At 36.7% G+C, this 27,759-nt stretch overlaps 1 protein-coding gene across 5 annotated transcripts in view; it reads right to left on the bottom strand.

The window, feature by feature from the left end:
• MGAT1 (alpha-1,3-mannosyl-glycoprotein 2-beta-N-acetylglucosaminyltransferase) overlaps positions 1–26,630 on the bottom strand; it is a 46,684-nt gene extending 20,054 nt beyond the window's left edge. Inside the window, exons 1-2 of one of the 5 annotated variants that reach the window (XM_058169096.1) lie at positions 26,530–26,630; positions 25,200–25,721 (exon numbers count right to left, since the gene is read on the bottom strand). The gene's annotated coding sequence lies outside the window, so the exon portion shown is untranslated. Of the gene's footprint in view, positions 1–41; positions 261–22,108; positions 24,475–25,199; positions 26,488–26,529 lie in introns of those variants that run through there. The other 4 variants (XR_009153448.1, XM_058169099.1, XM_058169100.1 and 1 more) reach the window with 4 other exon arrangements.
• Positions 26,631–27,759: the final 1,129 nt, after the last annotated feature.

Below are 27,759 nucleotides of genomic sequence, written 5' to 3'. Positions count from 1 at the left end.
AGCCACAGGGAAATACCAGAATAAATAATTTAAATACTCACAAACGTACACAGAGCAGCTGAAGATGGCAAGACAAGCTCTCACACTCTTACATAGCTGGGCTTTTAGTTAGGTCTTTGCGATCCTAGAGCTGCTGCCCTGACAAACATGGGAAAAGACGAAGGCTGGGAATTTTACTTCCATTAGTGGCATCGCACTAGATGCCGCAACTCCACTAAAGTCAAAGTCTAAAGTCAAAACAGGAAACGCATTCTAATTCCTGCTTTCACATCATATGACAGGATCCTTATCAAGGTGCAATTAGCCAGTTGGAAAACAAAATCAAATGAGGTCCTGTTTTATTAGCCATGCACGTGGGATGGGGCTGGAATCAGTACTTCAATAGCAGTAATAGAGAAAAGATGAACACAAATTCCCGGTAAAAGATGACTGTTAGAAATACTGAGAAAAAGACTCTGGTAAACAGCTTTCCTGGAGATGATTAGCTAGCGAAGTAAGCAAAGACCACAATGAGCTAATTTCTGCTGCCACGTTTCACTACAGAAGAGAGTTAACCATTAACTATTCTCTTCCCAGTCAATTGTTGGCTTGTTTCTTTTGGACAATCTAAAGAGAAAGCTGTCCAGGAATAAACAGGATACAGGATGGGGAAAGCAGAACCGTATGGAACCACCAGTCAAAACAAACAGGTCTCTTGTGCATTAGATCCAGACTGTGGCCACCCCACCCAAGTCCTGTAATGGAACAGAAGCTGGAAGGTAGAGAGGAAACACGAGCCTGTCATTCTTGCTGGGCTCTATTTGTTGACCCTTCCACCAGCACAATGATCTCTGACCGAATGGGAAGGTGCATCTAGCATAGTTTATAGGTACAGGCAGTCCTTGACTTACGACGACTACTGAGCCCAACGTTTCTGTTGCTAAGCAAGAGAGTTGTTAAGTGAATATTGCTTCATTTTATGACCTTTCTTGCCACAGTTGTTAACAGCGAGTCATTGTAATTGTTAAGTTAGTAAAACGGCTGTTAATTGAATCTGGCTTCCCATTTTGACTTTGCTTGCCAGAAGGTCGCAAAAGGGGATCACATGATTCCGGGACACTACAACCATCATAAAAAACAACAAAAAAACCAGTTGCCAAGCGTCTGAATTTTGATCAATGGTTGTGTGAAAAACGGTCATAAGTCCCTTTTTTCCAGTGCCATTGAAACTTCAAGCAGTCACTAAACAAATGGCTGCAAGTCAAAGACTACCTGTATTACCTGTTCTGTGACAGAGGAATTCAAAGAGCTACGTAGTCCTTTGAGTTAATCCCCAAAAGGTGCTTCAGAACATGAACACACAGCACCCACCAGCAACTCTTTAAAGCAGCTGCGCCTTGTCCTGGGCTTATAAGGCTGTACTCTGCAGCTGCTATGGAGCTGGAAAAGATGCAGCTGTCTTAAAAAGCTTATGTTCACATATAACAGCACCCTTCCGCAATCGAGCACTGTACTCAGTGGTGGGATTCAAGTAATTTAACAACCGGTTCTCTGCCCTAATGATTTCTTCCAACAACCAGTTTGCCAAACTGCTCAGAAAGTTAACAACCGGTTCTCCCGAAGTGGCGCGAACTGGCTGAATCCCACCACTGACTGTACTCCACAGGCCTGATCTTTTAAGCAACCCTAGACTTACTTTAAATTCTTTCCAATTAAAAGTGTTGGTAGATGGAATGGAAGGAAGAAGAATTTTTATTTATTCTGTTGGAATTAATTTAAGAGGACAAGTTTTAACTGTACGCAGATAATGGAAAAAAAGTGTTTTAGTATTTATACATCATGTTATATACAAGCAGCACTTCTAAACTGATTACATTTGGTTTTGCTTTCCAGACAATTCCATGAAATCAGTTATCAAGAGGTTTGTAATCTAGAGAAAAACATACGAGTAAAACTTTCTTTGTGTCTTCCTAATTAAATTCACTTTTATTAGAATAAATCAAACTTCTGTCTGCAACAGAACAAGGAGAAAGCCAGACATAAAATGGAAGACATAAGATTGAAGGAAACGCTGTATCTCCACCTCCATCTACAGCCCAGCTGCCTGAACATGAATGGGAAAGAAAAATCTGCATCATGCTTGATCTTCTCTATAATATTAGCATGAATTAAAAAAAACAAAAAACAGAAAATCCAAAAGACATGTAGTCAGGCAGGAAGGAAGAATGACTTGAAGGCTAGAAAGGATATCCAGAGAGATAACTGGTATTAATTGATTCCAGAAAGGACAAATAGTCTCAGAACCGGTTTCTTTAAGAGACAGAGGGAAAGAAAAGCGGAAGATTGACAGTGCAATTTGGCAAGTGACCTTCAAGGAAGGAAAAAAAAACACCTTCCCTCCTTAATCCACTTTCTTTCATGTAACTCAGACATCAACAAACTGCTCTTCAAGTTTCTGCCAACCATTACTTGCTTAAAACTGTATAGGAGGCTTTGGGCAGGACTCTCCCATCATCTCAGCTGCTCATTTCCTTACATTTTGGCTCACACAAAGGAATGTGCAGCTGGGACGCGTTGTAAGGACAAAGCTTTTCCAGAGGCTATGTTGCTTAAGATGGAAAGAGACGGTATTAGTCATCTGTCCAGATCCTGATCAGTCCTAAAGCAAGTTGTCCCACAGATATGACACCAGTAGCTCTTTGACTCAAAATGCAGCATCTGCTAAGAAGCAGCTACTCAGTCCTGACAGACTGCTCAGTTAGGTCATGTACTTTCCTCACACTTGGACTGGGTCTTCTCCACAGGGCTAGAAGGCAATGGACTAAAATAAAGGCACTTATAAAAGAAGTATTACATAAATGTTAATGTCTGAGATAAATAGCGATGACGAAAATTTAGCTTAGTCACCCATACAGGTAGTCCTCAACTTTCAGCAGTTTATTTAGTGTCCATTCGAAGTTACAGTGGCACCCACTTTATGTTCACATTTATGACCATTGCAGCATTCACATTTATGACCATTGCAGCATTCCTGATGGTCATGTGTTTATGACTGTTTCAGTATCCCAGGGTCGTGTGGTCACCTTTTATAATCTTCTGACAAGCAAAGTCAATGAGGAAACCAGATTCACTAAACAATCATATAAGAATTGCAGCAATTCACTTAACAACTGTGTCAAGAAACGTCAGAAAATGGGGCAAAACAAATGTCTCACTTAGCAACCGAAATTTTTGGCTCAATTGTAATCGTAAGTTGAGGACTACCTGTATTAAAATCTCCAAATTCAATGCACGTGATCCATAAATATTGATAGCAAAAGGAAATTCCAATCCTTTATCTTCTAGCTTATCAATGTAATAGAATAATACCTTGACCACACACTTACATTTGCTAAAATGAGTCCAATCCTTCATGAAAATAATTTCTGGACACCACATGTAGATGTGTCTGCACAATATAAATGCTGCCTTAGCTCAGGGCTGTCAAATCTGCGGCCCACAGTCCAGATGCATCACACGCTGGCCAAGCCCACGCCCGGTTTAACGAAGGGGGGAAAAAGTCACGATATGTCACATGATGATTCCGTGAAGACACAAGTTTGACACCCCTGCCTTAGGTGTTTCAACTGCAGTCAATTCACAATCCTTACAGATGCAGTACTGGCTAGTAAATTATGGAGAGTATATTCAATCCTAATCAGTTTCATTAATTATGACCCACAAAGCCTGATACTCTTACCAATTCAAACTGAGAAACCACAAATGCATCACATGAGCTTACTCAGATTTTAAGAATCTGCCACAGATGTGCTGTCTTGCTTGCTAACACTTATGGCATATTTTTTTAAAAGGACTTGAAAGTTGGCCATCTTGGCTATTACTCCAGGTTTCTGTAAGACCATGAAAAGGAAAACAAGACTATGTCTCATTCGAGACAATGACGAATCCGCATATAGACAAGAGGTCGAACGACTAGCCTTGTGGTGCAACCAAAACAATCTGGAACTGAACACACTCAAAACCGTAGAAATGGTGGTAGACTTTAGGAAAAACCCTTCCATACTTCCACCTCTCACAATACTTGACAACACAGTATCAACAGTAGAAACCTTCAAATTTCTGGGTTCTATCATATCGCAAGATCTCAAATGGACAGCTAACATCAAAAACATCATTAAAAAAGGACAACAAAGAATGTTCTTTCTGCGCCAACTCAGTAAGCTCAAACTGCCCAAGGAGCTGCTGATCCAATTCTACAGAGGAATTATTGAGTCTGTCATTTGCATCTCTATAACTGTCTGGTTCAGTTCTGCAACCCAACAAGAAAAACACAGACTTCAGAGGATAATTAGAACTGCAGAAAAAATAATTGCTACCAACCTGCCTTCCATTGAGGACCTGTATACTGCACGAATCAAGAAGAGGGCCGTGAAAATATTTGCAGATCCCTCGCATCCTGGACATAAACTGTTTCAACTCCTACCCTCAAAACGACGCTATAGAGCATTGCACACCAGAACAACTAGACACAAGAACAGTTTTTTCCCGAAGGCAATCACTCTGCTAAACAAATAATTCCCTCAACACTGTCAGACTATTTACTGGATCTGCACTACTATTAATCGTTTCATAGTTCCCATCACCAATCTCTTTCCACTTATGACTGTATGACTATAACTTGTTGCTGGCAATCCTTATGATTTATATTGATATATTGATCATCAATTGTGTTGTAAATGTTGTACCTTGATGAACGTATCTTTTCTTTTATGTACACTGAGAGCATATGCACCAAGACAAATTCCTTGTGTGTCCAATCACACTTGGCCAATAAAATTCTATTCTATTCTATTCTATCGCCATTCTTTTAGTAGCTGAGGAAAAGATTTTTATTCATGTAACATTCTAAGAGGTTCGCTGAAATATATTTTACATTATGTTCTAACGTTTTGCTTATTATATTGTATTTTAATTATAACAGCTTGTTTTCTCTGTATTTTTACTGCTTATGGCAGAGGTCACCAACCTTTTGGACCTCAGGGACCACCAAATTCCATAATTTTAAATCCCACGGACCACTAATATGAATTTTTTAAAAAGATAAATAGTATTTAGTGCAATATAAAAAAATGGAAATAATTTTTCTGCAGACCACCAAAATTTTCTGGTGGACCACCAGTTGGTGACCGCTCGCTTATGATGTTCTTATTACCTCATCTTATATATTACTTCATTTCTATAGATCCTGAGCAGCTTAGTCAATGTTAAAATCAGTAGAAAATAACAATAATAAACTGTAATTAATTAGATGTGCACCATTCAGGGCCAGCATATTCTTCAATTACAGGTATTCCTCAATTACTGACTGCAATTGGGACTGACAACTCTTTTCCTAAATGACATGGTGGTAAAATGAAAATAATAATAATGTGACCATTAAAATAAGCACCCAGGTCGTTAGGGTGTGAGATCAAGTGACTGTGACTTGTGACTTCCTGCCAACTGCAAATGGCAATCAAATAAATGTGCAGACATTGCCAAGTACCCAAATCGTGATGTGACCATGGGTCTGCTGCAATAGCCAGAACTCTGAGAACCGGTTATAACTCTCCTGATTCTGTGGCATTGTAATTTTTAATGCTCACTGAATGATTGGAAAGCAAGGACTACTTGTATCCCAAAATGTTTAAAAATAACATTGAGGAAGATGACTTTCTGTTAAATCAGAAAGATAGACTTAAAAAGATCACTGGACCAACTTATAATTTCACTGAGCTTTGCTGTCAATAATGAAGTCCAACTTGTACAAATACATGCCTTCTCTTGAAACTTCAGGAGGAAGTCCTCCTTATCTAGCTTATTGGTGCACAATGTTCCCTTGCCTAAATGGTCCTTTGCCTACCTGTGGCTCCCAGCTATTAGGTCTGGGAGAATTAATTATAAGATCATGCAGGGTGAAATATTACTACAAGCCTAGGCTCATATCTCTATAAAGAAGAGGAGCTGGGGAAGCAGAGCTGAGAGAGGTTGGGCTCAAAGAACAGCCATCCTGCATTCCTCAAGCAGCCAGGCCTTTTTCTGGAAAAAAACATTTAGCGTTTTCAAGAAGGTACCAAATGTTAAACAGAAAAAAAACCAAACTCGGTTTATCTTCAGTTGAGCAAGACCATCTAGCGTAACTAGGACTGGAATTTCTAACACTGAAGAAGAAAAAAAAGCTGTTAGAACTACCTTAAGACAACACTTTGCATTCTGGAAACTTTCTGGTTTCTCTGTTTGTACACCTGTTATCTTTAACGCCAAACTCTGTGGCTGGCTTTGGGCTGTAGAAATCAGTACTCAGAACACTGAGAGAGTGTGTGTGTGTGTGTGTGTGTGTGTGTGTGTTAAGCATACTTTGTTCCTTTTTAGCAAGTCCCAAATTCAATCCAGCTTTGAATTGAAACAAATAAGGAGAAGCATGAAGGCTATTTGGAAGGAGAAAAAAAAGCTTTATCCAGTTGCTTGACCTCCGTAACAAATCCAGAAACTGAGCCAAGTTCTACAATTTATCTATGACAGCTCCATAAATTTACTTAGGTAGTAATATTACAGAGGACCCCAGTATATCTACCTCATATTAACTGGATAACAAACGAATGTACAACTGAACCCATCCATACTACACACCATACTACACACCAACAACGACCTAAAACATATAGATTTCACTGAAGAAAATGTTGAAAAAGCTCTTCGCAAACTGAAACCATCCCTATGTATAGGACCTGATGGACTATGTGCATACTTCTTAAAAAAGCTTTCCACTAATATAGCAGAACCCCTAAGCATAATCTTTGGAAAAGCCTTCATGACCAGTTCCCTTCCCAAACTTTGATCACTAGCCACGGTCATCCCAGTCTTCAAAAAGAGAGACCCCAGCTTAGTTGAAAATTACAGACCAATCTCTCTATGCTGTGTCACCTGTAAAGTTATGGAATCTATCATCAACCAATCCATTGTCCTCTACCTAGAAACAAACAATCTACTCTCTAATAAACAATTTGGTTTCAGAAAAAAATTATCATGTAACTTACAACTTCTTCACTGCAAAAACATATGGACTAAAAATCTTGATCAAGGCAAAACAATAGATGCAACTTACATAGACTTCTGTAAAGCTTTTGACTCAGTGGTACATGACAAACTTCTCCTAAAACTAAAATCCTACAGCATCTCCGGACCCCTCCACAATTGGATATCAGCGTTCCTGTCAAACAGACAAGTGGTCAAAATAGGCAGTGCCCTATCAAATCCTGTTCCTGTCAATAGCGGCGTTCCCCAAGGCAGTGTTCTTGGACCAACACTCTTCATATTATACATTAATGATCTCTGTGACCATATTAAAAGTAATTGTGTTCTTTTTGCTGATGATGTCAAACTATTTAACAGTACCAACAATACAGCTACCCTTCAAAAAGACCTTGATTTTGTGTCAGAATGGTCAAAAACTTGGCAACTCCAAATCTCAACCAGCAAATGCTCTGTCTTACACATTGGAAAAAAGAATCCAAACACTAAATACAAACTCGATGGACATTACCTTACAGATGACCCCCACCCTGTTAAAGACCTTGGAGTTTTCATATCAAATGATCTAAGTGCCAAAGCCCACTGCAACTACATCGCAAAAAAGGCTTTAAGAGTTGTAAACCTAATCTTACATAGCTTCTTCTCCAGAAACACTACACTACTTACCAGAGCTTATAAAACATTTGCTAGACCAATTCTTGAATACAGCTCGCCTGTCTGGAACCCATACCACATTTCAGACATCAATACAATTGAACATGTCCAGAAATATTTTACTTTTTTTTTTTATTTTATTTTTTTTTATTACTTTTTTTACAACAAACAAACAAAAAAAATACATTATTACACCCTTGTGCTATACATAAAAGGAAGATTTGGGTCTTCGGATATATCCTCATGATTGCCAAAATCCACGTTCTCGAGGTACAGGTACTGAAGCGTCCAATGTTCCAAGCGCAAAGTCCACAAATGGTTTCCAAGTCTTCCAGAAAGTATCTTCTTTATACACACCACTTCTAATTTTAATATCACATGTCATTTTATCATTTAAAGCTAATTTCCACATTTCAGAATTCCACTCTTCTATTCTAAAAATCACATCTAGTTTCCAATATCTAGCTATTATAATTCTACCTATTATAATCATAATTCTAATCAATTCTTTTTCATATTTTGTTAATTCTATTTCCTTAATTACCAACAATAATATAGTTTCCACTCTCAATGTTATTACTTTCCCCATCATTTCAAATATCATTTTCTCCAATTGTTGCCAAAACTTTTAACCTTATCACAATTATACCACATATGTTCATAAGTCCCCAATTCCATCTCACATCTCCAACATTTTTTACTAAATTTTTTATCCATTTGTGACAATCTTACTGGAGTCAAATACCATTTCCAAACAACTTTATAATTGTGCTCTTTAATCCTTATAGATAAAGTTCTCATAATTCTACTCTTCCAATTCACATTCCAATCTGACTCTGGTATTTCAATATTAAGATCTTTTTCCCAATTTGTCCTCATCACTCTTTGTAATTTTTCATCAGAATTTATAATCTTATAAACCCTACTAACGAGTCCCTTTAGCCCAATTTCATCTTTCATAATCCGAGATACTAAATATTCAAATTCAGTTTCACATCTATTTATCGAATAATTTTCCTTTAGTTTTTGTCCATTTTCTATCTGTATTTTTCAAACCAACTTAACCCTAATTTTTCAATAATTTCTTTATTCCTCCTTTCATTTCCATAACTTTTATCCAATCTCTAATAATTTCTATATTTTCCTCTTTAATCACTTCATTACGTTTTATATTATTTTTAATTGGCCAAATTCCAGTTGTCTCCCCCAAAAAGATTATATCCGGAATTAAAATTTTAACAAATTTGTTCCACATTTTACTTAATCCCTTTAACCAATAACTTCTACTTGCACATTTTAAATTTGCTTTATCTAAAAACCACCTTGATCCAAATTTCTCTATATCCCTTAACTCTAAATCTCTCCAATAATTATCTTCACCTTTAAGTATTTTTACCACTATCCGGATACCATACGCACAGTAATAATTAAGTAATTTGGGGATTCCTAATCCACCTTCCTTTTGATTTTGATACCACATTTTCTTCACTAATCTTGGTCTTTTGCCACCATTGCAAAATTTATCCAGTCTTTTCTGATATCCTTCAATATCTTTCTCTGTCAAATTTAGTGGTAGCATCTCGAATAAAAAGTTGAACTTGGGCAGCAACATCATCTTACACATTGCAATTCTACCAAACCAAGACAACTTTAAAATTTTATATTTATCTATCTTCTTCTCAATTTCGTTAATCACCACATCATAATTAAGTTTTTCAATTCTTTAACCTTAAGTGAAAGCACTATACCCAAATATTTCAATGTGTTTTAATCCTTATCCCAAATTGCTCTTGCATATTCTCAGACTCATTACCATTACTATCCATCAATAATTCTGACTTTGACCAATTTACTTTCAATCCTGTCATTTCCTCAAATTCTATCAAATGCTTATATATCTTTTCAAATCTTTCTCTACATTTTCAAAATAATTAAAGTATCATCCATACAAATTTATCTTATACCCTTATATCCTTCTAATTCTTCATCTTTTCTATCATTTTGTCAATATTTCCATAGCCAATAAAAATAATGTTGGGGACAGGGACATCCTTGTCTCGTACCAGCTTCTAATTTTATCTCTTCAGTTAATATTCCATTCACCTTCACTCTTGCACTGCTCTTTTGGTACAATTTTGAAATAACATGTATAAACTTATTACCAAAGCCTAAAGCCTCCACAATTACTTTAATTGTTTCCCATTGTACAGAATCAAAAGCTTTAAAAATATCCAATGATACTATACCAATTTTATCACCATTATATTCAGCTACATCTATAATATTTAATACTCTTCTAACAATATCACTCATGTATCTACCCTTCACAAAACCTACTTGATTATAACTTATATATCTATCTATAAATCTATTTAATCTATTACTTATAATAGCAGTAAATATCTTTGCATCCTGATTAATTAAAGAAATGGGCCGATAGGACTCAATCCTTTCTAAATCTTTATCTGGTTTAGGAATTAGGGATATCACCGTTCTATTCCATGACGAAGGTACTTCCCACCATGTAATATTCCATTGAATAATTTTTGCAATCTTGGTATTATTAATTCTTTAAATTCTTTATAAAACTCAACAGGTAATCCATCCTCACCTGGAGCTTTCCTAATTTTAATTTTGTATTATTCCATTAATCTCATCTTGTGTTATATCTTCTTCCATCAATTCCTTATATGTTTGATCAATTTTCACCACATACTTTTCTAAATAGCTTTGCAATTTTCCCGATTAATTGGTTTCTTTGAATATAGATTCTGAAAAAATTTCTAACCACTTCACATTTCTCTAATTTTATAACATCTTATACCTCTATCATCTATCAAAACTCCAATTTCTCTCTTCTCTCTTTTATCTTTCGCCATCTTTGCCAATAATTTAGAATTTCTATTACTAAATTCAAAAATTCCTATTTAAAAATCTCAAATTTCTTTTACTAACTCTGTATCTTCTTCTATCATTTTATTTCTTAACATATTAAGCTCCTGAAGAATTTTTTTCTTTAGTAAGCAAAATTGATTTTCCAATTCTTTAATCTGATTTTTATCTCTTTCCATTTTAATTTTATAATTTTATATTTCCTACTTGATAATTTAATACTCTCCTCTAAACACCGCTTTCATCGCATCCCAAACAATTTCAAATTTAACCTCCCGTTATCATTTAATCTCCAACTTTCCTCCAGTTTTTAAGTATCCATTTTTATCCTTTTCATTTTATACAATTTCGTCATATCTCCAATAGCTTCTTTTTCTCAAAATTAAAATCTAAGTCCACCATAACTTCTGCATGATCAGAATCTTTAAAATTCCCACATCTACCTTATCCACATTATTCAACAAATCTTTAGAAAGAAAAATATAATCAATTCTAGAATATGTATTATATATCTTAGAAAAAAGTGTATACTCTCTCAATTCCTTTAACCTCTCTCCACACATCAACCACGCCATTTCGAAGCATCCACATATTTAAAATCCCCATTTTATTTGCTCCTCCACAGCGGGTGGGATTAGTACTATCTATTTTATCTCTGATTAAATTTAAATCCCCAGCCACAATTACTTTCCTACACTTTCATTCTCCAAAATTTTGTTATTTTTCAAGAAATTCTCTTTGTTTTCATTCGGTAAATATAAATTAACAAGTGTCACTTTTTCCTCATTAAGATTTCCAACAATTATTACATATCTTCCATCTTCATCCAAAATTACCTTATGTTTTCAAAGTACACCCTATCTGATATCAGTGTTGCAACTCCTCTAGCTTTTGAAGTTCCAAATGCTTTTCATATATTTGCATACCTTTTATATACATTCTATTTGAATCTTCAGATTTCTGATGGGTTTCTTGTAAAAATAAAATGTCTGGCAATCCTTTTAATCTTAAACTCAATCTTCTTCTTTAATCTGATTCCCTGTACCCTTCACATTCCATGACATTATTTTTATAACTCCCATTTAAAATATAAATTTTTAATCCTATCCCGCATCTTCCTTTCTGTGCCCGCCACCCGACATTAAACTACCATATTTAACATATAAACAACAATAAGAAAACAGAAAAAAACAAAAACAAAAACAAAAACAACAATAAAGTACAAACAATCTTCTTCCCCACATCCTCATCGATTTCGCCTCTATAAAGAGAATGGGGAGAGGGACGTGCCAATGCCGGGCCACTTCTTTCGGGCTGTCTATTTAAATTCATCACTCAAAAAAAAGATAACGATGACCCGCATTCAGCTTCATATTTTCCAAGACTCTTATCTGCTTCTTCTCTTACTGTATCCTCACGACTCTTCTTCTGTTCAACCAACACAGGTGATATTTCTTTCCTCTTTAACCCTTTGGAGTCTTGCCCTCCAATAGCCCCTTTTTCTTCTTCTGGGATTGATGTTTCCGTATGTTCCACCCATCTGAAGCATTTGATCTTTTATCTCCATTAAATCCTCCATCTCAATCAGTCCAAGCTCCGTAAATATAATAATGCATCTATATCTGGGGTGATTGTACGCATCCTTCCTTTATAAAAAATTTCAATTGTTGTGGTGGCCTCAATTGTATTTAATTCCATTATCTCTCATAACTTTTGTGATTGGTTTTAAAAAAGATCTCCATGCCCTTTCTTCTCTTGATATATCCGGGAAGACTTGAATAGTCTTCCCTTCAAACTTCAAAGCATCTCCCAACTCTCTCACCTTGGCCATAACTTCCAACTTATCACCAAGATTTGCGAACCTGACAAGCACATTCCTGTTAGAACCATTTTGCCTTCTATATCCAATTCTAAAAACACTTGCCAGGTCTGCTATTGTGAACGTAAGTTGCGTATCCAAATCATTAATCCATTTCACAACCCGCTGTTTCAATTTATCCTCCTTTTCTTCTGAGATTCCTCTGATAACAAATTATATTTCCTCATCTCTTCTTCCAAAAGACAAATTCTCTTATCTTGCTGCTCATTTTATAAAATATTTTACCAATTTGCCGATCTACTTTTACTTCATGCACATGCATCTGCTCCATTTCATCTTTAATCATTATCATTTCCTCTTTGTTTTGCAAAGTTTTCATTCATCTCTTGCTTTAAATTCTGCATTTCAGATGTCAGTTTCAATGTCAAATTATCTATACGCTCTGATAGTCCTGCTATTTTTTCCCCAATTTTATTTAAAGCTGCAGCAAGTTGCTGCGTTTCTGAAAGTTGTTGAGTCATTTTGAAAAAAACCAAAAAATTTCCCAAACTAGGATTCCAAACCAATTTTACAGAGGGTCTTAGTGAAGATCAAAGGACGACTGTCTTTTAATTGAAGCGAAGCGGCTTATTTGCACTGTTATCTCTCAAGTTCAAGGATACTCCACAAAGAAACACAAAACTTCACAGCTAACATTAATCAGCGCCATTTTTCCTCCACGTCAGCAAAGCAGAAAGGAAGACAAACCAACTTAAACGAAGCAAAATCCTTTTTTTTTTTTTTTGTAATATAAACAAGCTATTAATTTGCTCTCCAGAGAAAAAAAAAATAAAGAAAAAATTAGCTCAGTAAAATCCTCTTACTACCAAACAATCCAATAAAAAATCAGTTTCTCTTCTCTTCAATTAAATTCTTCTTGGCTGAACTTCCGGAAGGCTCAAAAAAAAAAAAATCTTCTCATTATCAAATTCAGTCCTTCACTTAGCCTCAGCAATAGAAAAAATTTTTTTAACACAGAACAAGATAGTTAATTTTGAAAAAACAGAACACAGTAATTTATTCCAACTTATCCTGTCTGCCGGCTCGGTCACACGCTGTAGAAACTCCTTAATTCAAGCCGTTTCAAATGACCTACCAGTTTTAAATTCAATCTGCTGGGCTGTTAACACTTTCAGTTCATGATTTATTAACTTTCGTCCATAACAGTGCATTCCAAACGACATAAATTCTCATAAATCTTCATTAATAAGCCCTGTGAAGTGAAGGAAAGGTCCTTACCCCACCACGGTCATGGCCACGCCCCCATAAAAATATTTTACAAGAAGAGTTCTCCACTCCTCTGAATACAACAAAATACCTTATGCCACCAGACTTGAAATCTTGGGTTTAGAAAACTTAGAACTCCGCTGCCTTCGACAGGACCTGTGTTTAATTCATAGAATCATCTATTGCAATGTCCTTCCTGTTAAAGACTACTTCAGCTTCAATCACAACAATACAAGAGCAAACAATAGATTTAAACTTAATGTTAACAGCTTCAATCTTGATTGCAGAAAATATAACTTCTGTAACAGAGTTGTTAATGCTTGGAACACACTACCTGACTCTGTGGTCTCTTCTCAAATTCCCCAAAGCTTTAACCAAAAACTGTCTACTATTGACCTCACCACATTCCTAAGAGGTCTGTAAGGGGTGTGCATAAGAGCACAAATGTGCCTACCATTCCTGTCCTATTGTTTTCTTTCATTATATCCAATCAATATAGTTATTGCATACTTATGCTTATATATTATATAGTTACTTTCATGCTTATGCTTATATATACTGTTGTGACAAAATAAATAAATAAATAAATATATACTGACCTAGAATCGTATGTGTTCTCCTTCGATTGTTATTATGAACAGTCGTTATGCTTAACTGCTCTACCTAAACGTTTCAGTGAACAAATTCAAACCCTTTCCATTGAATTTCCTTCCTTGATTCCAATCATAATTACTGTAACAGAGACAATGGTCTTTGCACCTCCTGAAGTAGGTTCTAGCTCATGATTCAATGAATCCGGTAACCTTTAAGATTGCATAAGATATTTTTATAGGAGTAGTCAATAAAGTGGCCCAAGATGATTAATTCTAAGTTGGGAAAAATAGGCAAAAGAAGAAGACAACTTGCTGGGCTGTCTTCTTAGATGGATGAACTCCACCTACTAGGTAATTTCTCCTCTCTGTTCTGAAGTATATAATGCTATACCGCTCACTACTTTGGTTTATATCTATTCTTTTAAACAAACTGTTAAACTGCCTTCCATTGAGGACCTGTATACTGCACAGGTTGGAAAGAAAGCTGAGGAAGTATCTACAGATGCTCACATCTTGGACATAAACTGTTTCAACTCCTCCCCTTGGGACCCACTATAGAGCATTGCGTGCCAAAACAACTGGTCATGAAGACAGTTTTTCCCCCGTGCCATTACTCTGCTAAACACCTAATTCCCACAGCACTGTCTTATGCCTAAGGATATTTACCCATATAGTAGGACTGTATCGCTATTATCCTTCTCATTTTTCCTTTTACGTTCTCCTTTTGGTATCTTATGATTTTATGATTTATCATTTTGCTGTTTGTATCTTATGATTTGTGACTGTACCTTATGATTTACAATTTATGATTTATCACTTTGTTGTTTGTATGGGCAGAGAACTTATGCACCAAAGACAAATTCCGAGTAACAGAATTGGAAAGGACCTTGGAGGTCTTCTAGTCCAACCCCTCTGCTCAGGCAGGAAACTCTATACCATTTCAGACAAATGGTCCAATCTCTTCTTAAAAACTTCCAGTGTGGGAGCATTCACAACTTCTTCAGGCAAGTTGTTCCACTGATTAATTGTTCTGTTTCCAATCTCACATATGTCAGGGTTCCAAGTAACACCCCCAACCAAGCAAGCAATTCCTCAAAGATTCATTTTATTAGAGTTGTCATATGGCCAATGAAGAATTGTATTCCATTCTATTAATAAGTACTTTGTATGTCAGTACATATACAAGGTACTGACTCCTATCAGCTCCGTCTGGGGCATAATGCTTGATAACAGCTATGAAGAGATTGAACATCTGAAACAGGCAATATAAGGCAACATTCATAATGTTTAATAAAATAGCTTATTTGAGAGAACTTTTTCTTTCAGGCCACATCTATTTTTTAAAAAACATTTTTTTTCTGGGCTTGATACTTCCACCATGAAATACAGTTGGTGGCCTCATGACATACAGCCTCTTCTAGTCCATGAATAATTCCAAGACTAATGATACAAAATTGGATTTAGTGGAACACATTCAGAAGTTCTGTTTATATGTGCAACTTGGGGGACCATAGACAGCAAGTAGCTAAAAATACATTAATAAAGCATGTCAAATGTCTGCTATCTTTCTGTTTATAAAACTCTTAAAGGCAGCACATCAGTCTAGAATAATGAACAGATAATAGTAAACTGAACACACAAGCATTTCCTGTGCAAGGCAAATGTGTCTGTTTTAGTTTCCAACTACTATAATTGGCTCTCAAATTGTTCAAATCTGAAAGTTGCTATGTCATTGTGGACAGACACCTGTTGAGATAATGCACTCATTTTAGCAGCTCTACTTTCATTTCAATGACTTCAAATACTTTAAAACAATTTCATTTTAGATCAGCAAGATTTAAGTTGTCATTTCCAATTTAGCATTTCTCTTTTTCAGTAAAAATCTTTTTCACCCTTTCACAGCAAATATCTTGGTATTTTAACAGACTGATATACACATATCAGTCTGTTAAATTTAAATTTAAATAAAATTTAAATTTAAATAAATAAAATAAACATATACACACAACAAACTTTAGAAGAAATCTATGTTAAATTTTGTAAGCGGATTTGTTTAGCGGATAGTGATGAATAAGAATTGTTTCTAGGTGAAGAAGCAATGATTTTGCATGAAGAGCAAGCAATCTTAAAAGAATGCTTGTAAAAATATTAACCTTGGCAAAACTGAACAAATTTGAATTGGTTCCTTAATGTATCCTATCCCTTGTTTAGGAACATTAATAATGCACTACTGTATTGAAAAAAAGAATTAAAATTACCTTAAAGGTAGTTTTTGAAGTATGAGATGTGTTGCCAACACTTTTCAAAATTTACTTACTTGAACTTTCAAGTAAGTTTACAATAAATATTATTTGGTTATGCTTTATTCTTTTAAGCAATGTATAAACAGCACTGTGGTTTGCTGCAGCATGCCCTTATGCTGGGAGTAAAATAAAGTACCACACAGCATTGTTTTAAAAAAGTAGGTCTAATGCTTTTTTTGTACATCACATGTTTTAAAGTAAAAAAGAGATATTTGATATTTGCAGTGAACTTGGGATGAAGCTGCAATATTTATTGTTCAAACCTAAAGCCTAACATCTAAACATGAGAATCCTCATTTTAATTTTATTTTTTGGAAAGTGCGATTTCCAAAAAGTTTCAGTCTAATTCACTGTGCCCAAATTTTAACACGAGTTTATACACACTTCCTATAGCCCCTCTCATTAGATTGATAATATATTCTTACTTTGAGCTAATAAGAAAAGCATAAAAACAAGGCTGTAATGAAACACAGGTTTCTGATTTGAATGGAAATCTGAATAATTCCATCTATCTGTTAACCCAATAGAACCTCGTAAGTGACACCTATAAGCATGTTGCTTTCTTCTCTTTTACCATCACCTACGTATATTTCTCCTATCATAGTTCCCATGTACTTAACATATACGCTTAAGCATCACATCAATATTTTCTAGGGGATGCAAGGAGTCCTTGTTTACTGAAAGTTATTGGGATTGAGAACTCTGTCATTAAGTGATGCTGTCATAAGGTGCAATGTCATGCAATCATATTGATTTATGACAGCAGTTTTGGTAGTCCCAGTTGCCCTAGGCAAACCCCATGCCATTGCAGTGATCTGTGATCACATGATTGCCATTTGTGACTTCCTATCTGCTTCCCTATGGTTTAAAGTCAGCACTGAAGGTCATACATGGAACCCACATGGCCGAGACACTGTGACAGCCACAATTACAAGAGCCTGTTGTAAGTAGTCCTTGTTCAGTGCCACCATAACTTTGAATGGTTGCTGAACAAGTGGACATTACATGAGGAGTCCCTATATAAACAATGGAAGCAAAAATAGATCCATATAAAAATGGGAGAATAAAGTAAGATTGAAAGGGTCTCTGAGCCACAATATAATTAAAAGGTAAAGCATTACATTACCATATGCAAGAATGTTGTTATCCAATTTAGGATGATTATGAACAATCGATTTACAGGTAGTCTTGGCTTATAGTGGCAATCAGGACTGGGATTGTCATCACTAATGTTGCACTTTATGACTTCATTGGTTAGAGACAGCAGTCCTGGTCCCAAAATCACTGTAACCCAAGGACTACCTCTATCTTTTTGTACATAGCCATTCTAAGACTGCCGGATAACAAAAGTCTTGCTCACAGCTGTGAAAAGTATTTCCTAATTACATATTTGAGTTTTATTTTTCCCCAGAGAAAGTTTATACCGTCCAGAATGAAAGCATATAAAAATGACAATGTCAAAGTACTCAAAATCTGTTTCAGTTCATTACAAAAGTTTCTAGACAGCTGTAACTGCTGAAAACAGGTCAGGACCTATAACTACAAATGATTTGGTATGCCTTTCTTGTGAATATTAGAAGCCCATAAAAAGTTTTCCAGAGAGAATGTGGTACTTAAAAAATACAACCCTCCAAAGTAGCTAATACCCACCAGATTCCACTTTTCTGGCAGTGCTGATTGTGATCTTTCAAATTTTGTTAAATATTCCATATAATATGCCCACAGGCCAGTGGCGTTCTTTCTTGATTGGATCATTTATTAGCATTGGCCACAGAATAGCAAGATCTGTCCTCTGCTCAACCACAGAATAGCCAGCATTCATCCTATAAAACTCTTCCATCCTGACCTACTTTTTTAAAGACCTGTCACCAGTTGCCAACACCACTCTCTTCAAAGTTTTGCTGCTTTCCCCAATTAAGCTATATGACCTAGCTTTTCCTACTGGCAACTCAAAGCAGAGACAAGAACAGTGTGTCAGGAACAACGTGTGCAAAAATATACAACCAAACGGAGTGGTGCAGCTTTAGCGAGCCAACCAGACAGAATGTTATTAAATTGGTTGAATGTCAATTGGGAGGTGGTGAGGCAAAGCCAGCTGGTCAGGCAGATATTTTTATTGTGTCTACGTGAAACGGCAATCGCTATAAAGAAGGCAACTGTAAGGGCGGCATCTTTTGCATTTCTCAATTGTTTTCAATTTACTCCCTAGCTCAGAAGATATAGGAGGCATATTATGTCCCAATAAACCTAAAATTCAATCTATCTAATAAAACAGATACATCCCACAAATGTTTGCGTAACTTATCTTATCTTTACTTTTATTTTATTTAAATTGTTTGCATAGCCACCTCTCTCACATCAGTGACTCCGGGCAGCCTGTAAAGATTAAAACATAGACCATTATCATATAAACATGACATCCAAGATAATGTATTTCTTAGTTGCTAAAGTGCCACAATTTTTATTTTATTTTTTGATTGCATGGCTACTATTGTTTTAAGGAGGCAGAGAGAAACAGATCACTGCCTAGGAAACACTTTTCAGTATGCATAATGATCTGCTGAATATTGCTCTTTATTATTTTTTTAAAAAATCCTTTTTGAGAAGTGAAGAAGGGAAATTTGCATCTTCTTGGTGTCACAAAAACTGTGCAACCATTTTAAAGTCAAAAGGTAACACAAGTCATTGCCCTGGAGCAGTGTTTCTGAACCTTGGCATTTTTAAATGCATTTGGACTTCAACTCCGAGAATTTTGGGAGATAAAGTCCAAATACCTTAAAATTGCTAAGACTGAAAAACTCTGTCCTAGTATTCAGGGCTACCATAGGCCAATGAGCTTATGGTAAGGAGCAGGCTTCATATTTATGATTACTCCTGAACTTCAGGTTCCCTGAAGAGACTTTTTCTCCCTCTATACAGGTAGTCCTCAACTTACAACCATTTTACAGTAGCACTGAAAAAGTGACTTATAACCAGTACTCTCGCACTTACAACTGTTGCAGCATCCCCGTAGAAACATGAACAAAATTTGGACACTTGGCAACCAGCATGTTATTCATGACTACTGCAGTGTCTTGAGGTCATGTGATCGCCATTTGCAACCTTCCCAGCCAACTTCTGATGAGCTAAGTCAATGGGGGAAATTGGATTTATTTGACTGATTCACTTAACAATTGTGGCAAAAGATTGTAAACTTGGATGTAACTCACTTAACAACAGAAAATCTGGTCCCAATTGAGATCATAAATTGAGGACTACCTTACTTATTACAATACTGTTTGTTATGTCGAAGGAAAGCGTTTGCATCGAGACTAGCCAGAAAAAAAGTTTTGGCTGAGCCAAGATATGAAGCTGTATTACACAGCATCACAGTTCTTTAAACATTTATATCAGTGTTTTTCCAACTTGGCAACTTTAAGCAGTGTAGATCTCAACTTTCAGAATTCCCCATCTACCACACTGGCAATTAAACGCTGAGCATAAAATCTCAGCATAACCAGTCAAAGATTTCTAGCTTTGCAAAAATCTCTGAGCTTGGCAATGTTTATTCATACATTCTGCCAAGCCAGACAACTGCATTGAAATGGCTTTCAATATTTAATGCTAATAAAATTAGTTCTTCTCCAGAACATGTACACATTCCTAGACCACTGAATTCGTGTTAGCCTGTGCTGAATTCTAAATCTCAGAGCTTCAAAGAGTGTAATGCTCATTATTCACCCACTAGATTTTATCAAGCTTGTTCAATAAACCTCAGCAATTGATGGCTCATCACAAAAGTAAAGATCAAGTCAATTTATAAATTTAGATTTTATTTATATCTCACCCTTTTTATTTTTATAAATTAGTCAAGGCGACAAACATACCTAATACTCCTTCCTCCTATTTTCCCCACAAAAACCACCATCAGATGGCATATCAGAGGATATGTGGTAACTTCCACTTAGTCTGATAACTAAATAGAAATTATGACATATGAAGGCAGCATAAATCTGACCGTTTGCTGATCAGGGGGAAATGTCTTCATATTTTATCTATTGCTTCCTAGACACTATCTGAGAATAGGCCATTAGCCAATCCAGTAAGTTGATAATATCATTCTTGTAAAGGTCATTAAGGTTTGTTTTTTTTGGCAGTTTACTAAATCATTATATTTATTTATTTAATACAAAAAATTCTTCCTGGAGCAGTGGTTTTGCTATAGAATGTAGGCACCCTTATAAAAAAACACAAATATTAGCAACCATGGAAAACCTGGATAACTCAGCAGATCGAGCAACACAAAGAAGCCTTTTCCCCCGCAGCTCTGACAGTAAAAGAGATCTTCTTGGACACAAGTCATTGTTGACACATGAGCTTTTCCTGGATCCATCCACATGTGACTCATATCTGAGCCAAAATGGTTAATCCCAATTTCATGCAAAGGAAGTAGTTCTATGCCCTCATACTGAATTGATTAGCCAGAGGGGAGACTCGTTAGGATCACACATGAATTCTTCATTTTATTCTGGAAGAATTAAAGTGACCTAACAAATGAGGGAGGGCTTCTAAGAAATAAGACGGAACTTGAAATGTTCATACAGAATCAAGACCATTTACTCAGATGTACAGTACATATAAACTCATATCGAAACTAAAGAAATAAAAAACTGCAAGATAAAATGTTTTAAATCTTAAAGAAACAATCATAAACCAACAAAGGGAAGAATTATGGAATATAAAATTTACTCTAGGTTGTAAGTTATGAGGAAACCAATACAAAACATTTTATAGATGTATACAACTGTCAATAATTGCCAAACATTGACAAATCATGTAGTAATTATTATTGGAAATGTCATCAACCTGAAAAAAAACATTTAATCAGATGTAGTAGACATGTAAAAAGCCCCCAAAGTACTGGAAAGAAACACACAGCATTATTCAGAGAATTTTAGAAATCAGATCTGACATGAAACCACAATTCTTCTTACTAGGCATAATTCCAAAACCTTAACAAAAACAATCACTAAGATACCGTTTACGTCAGCACAGATAAATTTAGTCCAACATTGAAAAAGAGATGTGTTACCTAAAATATCAGACTGAAAACTTACATTTGAGAGAATATGTGAAGTAATAGCAAAAGTAACAGCATATATTCACAACAGGAGTTTAATCAAATTTAAGCAAGAATGGGTCCCATACATATTACATATTGCACACTGCACAGTAAGTAAAATATAAGTATCCAGAGTACAACTTTTAAGAGGAAAAAGAACCGATTTCAATAAGCTTTTAAAAATGTCTATAAATATTGTACGTTAAGCAAAGTATGACAAATAGTTAAAAACTAATGCTTTATCTATACTTTTTTCAGTAGGTATTCTTTGTATTCTTAAAGAACAAATAGTGGAGATTTAGGCTTAACTCGATATCAAAATTCCTTCTGTTAAAATGTTAGGTACTTAAATGCAACAGTGTTTTTTATGGCCAATTTCTAGTCAAAGATATACTGATATACAATCTTAATCATTACTTTGTCCACTTACATATTTCTCTGATTTTTTTCTTTTTCTCCTTTTGCTTACTTGCTCGTTTCTTTTAAAAATATTTATAAAAATTAAAACGATCATATATGACTTCTTCACATGCTTTTATACCCCTATATTTGAAAAAAATCAATATTAAAAGCAAGAATTCTTATTCTGATTATATAATTAGAAGCAGAGTCATGGGTAGGGGAAGTCCTGTATTCACCATACAGGTAGTCCTTGACTTACGACCACAATTTAGAATTTTCATTGCTAAGCAAGACAGTTATTGAGTCGTGCCTGATTTTACAATATTTTTTTGTCAGGGTTGTTAAATGAATCACCACAGTTGTGAACTGAATTTGGCTTCCCCAATTGACTCAGTTAGCAAATCTGGGAAGGTTGCAAATGGCAATCACATGACTCAGAATTGCAAATACATAGTGGCTGACAAGCGCCTGAATTCTGATCACATGGGAATGTTGTAATGGTTGTATGTGCAAGAACTGGTTGCGTGTCACTTTTTTCATCACCACTGTAACTTCAAACAGTCGCTAAATGAATGGTTGAAAGTCAAGAACTACCTGCCAGCATCTGATAAAGATGGGCCAAAACTTCCTTTGGGGGACCAGCCTGATCAATTATCATGGAAGCAAATTCAGCAACACTGATTTGTTAGTCAACAACATGTACAGAATGTGTGCTATACAATACATGTAGTGTATTTAAACACAGAGGCTGTATATGTCTGATTACTTAAATTACTTCAGTATATCAATTTATCAGTTATGCTGTAGATCATTTGTGAGAGCAGAGTCTCACATGATTAAAAGCAAAGAGACTGATAAGAGATCAGTCCAGGAGTGGGTTCTACTTACCTTCACTACCGGTTTGCAATGGGATTGCGCGCATGCACCGAGCTTCTGCACATGCGCAGATGGTTTATGGCGACATCCGGGTGGGTGGGCACACCCCGCCTCCAGTTTTACTACTGGTTCGCAAGAACCGGACCGAATCAGGGGCAACACACCACTGGATCAGTCCATTAAACAGAATTAGGCCAGATAGAAACTGTCCCTCCTAATCAAAAGGAAGTGGCTTCTAGCTCATTACCTTGGACGCATGGGAGAAAGAGGCACAGAAATGTGAACCTTGATTTCATTATCAACTGGGCTTATATTTGATATGCAGCTCACTGGGACCCTTTTCATAATGTTTCATTAATTTAATATTATATGGTAATAAATTACTTAGCAGAGCTTGATGTCTTGGAGATCTACCACAGTTCCTTGTCTTGCTGGCTGAAAGGTCATACCATATATCATTTATCATAACCATACCACTGATTGAAAAAAAAAACACTATAAGCCACTTTTATTTTGGCACACCCAGCATATTTGGAACACATTTCTTGTCCTTTGTAGTACTTTATTACTCACACTGTATTTTATTGTTCTTGTAATGTAAGATGCCCGAAGTTATCTGGAATCGTGCAACATCTAAATGGAATAAATTAATTTATCATTCATCTTCCTACTTCAGTTCATAATAACTGCCCAATTCAGTATTGAGAATGATTTGGGAAGAAATCCACATTCAACTCTCAGAGAATTACTGGCTCTTCTGAAACTGGCTATGCTTGAAATAAATTATGCAGATATTTTAATAAACATGTATTATCAGAATCCCTATAAAGAAGGGTGCTTAAATCTTTGATCAAAACGTATTTGCATCAGAGTGCTGCAAATTACATGAACATAAACTAAAAAAAAAACCATTTTATTTAAAGTATGTGCTGCTTTAAATAAAATAATGATATAGTTTATACATAACAGCTTTTACTTATAAAATGTTGCAGATTATTTTAAGAGTGCACTAATTCATGATATAACTACCATACCAGGATAGCTACTCTAGTCAAATGTGGCTAAAACTGGGCTTGTGAAATGGTAGGATCAACATTGGGCAATATCCTAGTCACATCTTTTCCCAGTACAAATGATTATAAAATCTGGCATAATTCAAAACATATGAATAGGAACACATTTTCACATTAGTTTCCAGGAATTAGAGTTACATTGGTCCTGAAAATACTTTTCAAAGAATATCTCATTATCATCTTGAAAGAATCCACATGGACTAATATGTATAAATATATACATATAATATAATATAAATATGTATAATATGTATAAAGGGCCTCTGTGGCTCAGACTGCTAATGCAGTCTGTTATTAACAGCAGCTGCCTGCAATTACTGCAGGTTCTAGTCCCACCAGGCCCAAAATTGACTCAGCCTTCCATCCTTTATAAGGTAGGTAAAATGAGGACCCAGATTGTTGGGGGCAATAAGTTGACTTTGTATATAAATATACAAATAGAATGAAGACTATTGCTAACATAGTGTAAGCCGCCCTGAGTCTTCGGAGAAGGGCGGGATATAAATGATAATAATAATAATAATAATAATAATAATAATAATAATAATAATAATGATGATGATGATGATGATGATGATGATGATGATGTACAATTAGCATTCAATGTAACTATCATGTATATTATTGGCTTGTCCTGCAAAATTTATATATGGTCTTTTCTGCCCTATATAGCCCCAATTCCTGGATTCCCCTGAAGTCCCTTTGTAGAAAGGTGTACATTTCTTTATAAACTAATGCTAAAGGACCTAAAAACTGTTCTTGGACTAATTACTGCTAAGAACTTGGAGGCCCAAGTTCTATATGTAAATGTTCAAGTGCAGGCAACATAAAAAAACCCGTCTTTTACAAGAAAGTTCAAATATTTAAAGAACTGTAACCACGAAGCTAAATTGAAACACTGCCCAAGAATAAATAAATGAAAGCCAAACAAATATCAATCAACTTACCTTACCTTATATACTAGAAGAAAATTAGACACAAAAAGAAATCTAAAGAGAAGAAATTGGCTTTTAACAGATTCTGCTCCTAGGACCAGAAACTTAAAATAATCGTATTAAACATGCCAAAAATGGATTTGAACATTGATATTCAACCACGCTCTTCCAGCGTTATAAATAAAATATCTCAAATGAATTATACCAAATCCCATTCCATTATAATAAATCTCACCTGGTAAACATCCTTGTTCCATAGATGTAGGATGGAAAGCCAAAAACCCTCTCTTGGGGGAGGGGGGGCCTCTTGGCACCCCCCTCCCCCTTCCAAGCTTCTTCTTGAAGAATCAGTGCAAACAGGTAAAGCAAAATGAGTGATGTTTCTTTAACTGTCTAGATAGAGCTTCTTATGCTGGTAATTCGTGGAATCCCAGCCACTACTTCAGGTTTGTGACTTGGTTTCCTGATCCCACGGTAATTCCCTTCAAGTCTTTAAGGTTCTTAAAGAGTTTTCCATCTCATAACGTAGTTGTCCATTCTACAGTACGATGTCCATTCTACAGTACGTGTACTGTTGAGTGCACAAGGCACAATGTCCCATTATCATATCCTGACTGACTCCTCAGATCTTGTCTTCAAACTTAAATCTGTCCATGGAGTAGTTTTCAAAGGCAAACACAAATAAGCATAATTGTTCTGGATTTAAACTATCCATACAGGGTCTTCTTCCAGTTGTTCCAGCCTCAGACACCATGCCCTGTATAACATGTAAATCCAGATTAGAAAACATTTCTGATCTTGGGATAAGTTACTGCAACATACTTTGACCAGTAATCACTACTTCCAGTAGAGTTGGGCTTCAAGCTTTCCTTTTATCCACGTTTCTTGTAACAAAATTTAAATGTTAACCTCAGCAAAGACATTTCACATGATCCAAAAATGGAAGCCCCAGAGTTGCTCGGCCATCTCATCTCCAGAATGAAGGTGAGAATCAGCCCCTCACTCTCTCCTCATATATATATATATATAGGGATGCCCATGCACCTATGGTACATCCAGTCATCCATCCCACTAATTACCCTGCCAAAAATCAGCCTGGGAGAGATCTCCACTGACATCTCAGCTGCCAATCAGGAAGGCCAACACTAGCCTAGATAAACCAATACTCTGGCCCAATATTAGATAGCTCCTCATGTTCTTCTATCTACGGTATGAACGCCGCGGTTGGTTTATGCACCCATCGAGAGTTTTTTCTCATCGGCTCCCTTCGAAAATTGAACGTTATCTCTCCTCAGCAATGTTGGGTGGGGTGAGGGGGCTCTTCCTTCACCTCGCCACAGGTTTTATTAGATAAGAGAGTGGTTATCTGGAGGGAAAAGCTGGCGTCCTGAGGTCCACGAGCCCCGCGCCCCCTCCCGGTTCCTCCCCCAAACTGCCTCGGCCATGCTCTCTCTCTCTCTCCCTTTGGGAGCCGTTGTTGCCCTCCCTCCTGCGAGCGGCCAAGGGGAAAACGGGACTCCCGCCTGCTCCGTCCTCACCCCACCCCCCGCCTCGCTCACACTGACCGACAGGGACGACGCCAGACACCAACCAGCACCAGAATTCCAGCCACTTCCGGCTAGCAGCGCCGGAAGCGAACCCATGGCAACCAGCCGTCCTATCTCAGCCCCCACCTCACCCCCCCCGCCTGTCCCCGCGCCCTCCGTTGCTCTGGCTGATGAAACCACGCCCCCTTCCTTCGAACGTAGTACACGCGCCGCGGAAGGGGTTCCACAGGAGCCACGCCCTCTCCCTCCTCCCCTATTTTCTTCTGATAGTGCCCCCCCTCCCCCGGTGACTTCGTTCCTTTACTGGAAACGGCCACGCCCACTCTCGGATCGTAGGCGCCACAAAGCGTCTCCTTCCTAATAAGCGATGCTTCTCCGTCATTTCTTAACACTAATTGTTTATATCATGACGTAAAAGCCATAAACTGTTGGGCTCGTTAGCCACGCCTCACTGCTTCCAGCGCTCCAATCTTCGCCCTGCCAGTCCCCTCAAGCCACGCCCTCTTTGGTAATTCCTTTGCGCTCTTTGGTGTCGTCTGTGAGTCTCTTGCGCCCTCTAGCGGCTGAGAGTAGTCGCCTTCGGTAGAAAAGGGAAAAACGGTCAGCCTTTATCTCTAGCTCAGGGGTCTCCAACCTTGGTCCCTTTAAGACTTGTGGACTTCAACTCCCAGAGTCCCTCAGCCAGCAAAGCAAAGCAAAGCTGTCTGAGGAACTCTGGGAGTTGAAGTCCACAAGTCTTAAAGGGACCAAGGTTGTAGACCCCTGCTCTAGCTGGAAGGTGGAAATGGGCAAGTAGTTGGTGCCATTTTTGGCTTCTACAAAAGTTTAGAATAATGCAGAGTAAAAGCCAAGTATGAGTCCAGTGTTTATAACTCCCTACTCTAAAACTACCCCAATTAATTGATTGATTACGTATCATGGAATCATTGTTGACTCTTAGTGATCACATAGATTTCTCCATAATGAGCTGCCAGCTGTTCAACCTTCAGATCTTTCAATGATGCCTCCATCGCCACTGTAACTGAGCCATACATCTCGTTTTCTTGGCTGTCCATGCTCTTCTGAGGACTCTTCTCCAACACTGTAGAAAGTCAGCCAGCACCCATCCATCCTCCTAGAGAACAAAATATTTGGGGGACTATTAAATAAGAACATTTCCCTTAAAGCAGAAATCCATTCAGAAAGGCTGGGTCAGACACAGACTCCAGATAAGCAACTCAATTATGCAAGCCAAAGGTTGATAAGATT

This window comes from Ahaetulla prasina, chromosome 2, assembly GCF_028640845.1.
Source record: "Ahaetulla prasina isolate Xishuangbanna chromosome 2, ASM2864084v1, whole genome shotgun sequence".
Classification (NCBI taxonomy): Eukaryota; Metazoa; Chordata; class Lepidosauria; order Squamata; family Colubridae; genus Ahaetulla; species Ahaetulla prasina.
The sequence above is the reverse complement of the archived record's forward strand: the minus strand, read 5'-3'. Positions and strand labels throughout refer to the sequence as shown.